This window comes from Nannospalax galili, unplaced genomic scaffold (assembly GCF_000622305.1).
Source record: "Nannospalax galili isolate Female #2095 unplaced genomic scaffold, S.galili_v1.0 scaffold286, whole genome shotgun sequence".
Classification (NCBI taxonomy): Eukaryota; Metazoa; Chordata; class Mammalia; order Rodentia; family Spalacidae; genus Nannospalax; species Nannospalax galili.
The window spans coordinates 4,511,673-4,512,250 of NW_008359442.1; positions in this window are offsets into that span (position 1 = coordinate 4,511,673).

The following is a 578-nucleotide window of genomic DNA, read 5'->3' on the forward strand; positions in this document are numbered from 1 at the left end:
TGTATTTAAAGAAACCGAAAAAAAATTCCTTAAATTCATGTAGAACTGAAAGACCCTCAAATAGTTGAAGCAATTTTAAGGAAAGAGAACAAAGTTGAAAGTTGCACACTTCCTGATGTACAAATAAAGGGCAAAGATGCAGGAACCCAAAGAGCTTAACAATGAGATAAAAATAGACAATAGATAATTCCCAGGAATAAACTCAAACATATATGATTAACTGATCTGTGAAAAGTTTCTGATAACACATAATGGCTAAAATACAGTCTTTTCAGCAATGGAAAGAATTTAAGAGCTAGAGAGACCTGCTGCTATTTAAGGCATTCTATAACACTGACCAAAACCAACTTGGAAAGTGTTTATTTTATCTTATATCTCCCATGTCACAGTTCATCACTGAGTGAAATCAAGGTAGGAACTCAGGGCTGGATCCTGGAGGCAGGAGGCAAGAGCTGAAGCACAGACTGCGGAGGAATGCTACTTACTGGCTTCCTTCCCTGGGCTGTGCTCAGCCTTTCTTTCTCCCTTCCCTCTTCCCTTCTTTCTTTCTCCCCCTCCCTCCCTCCCTCCCTCCCTCC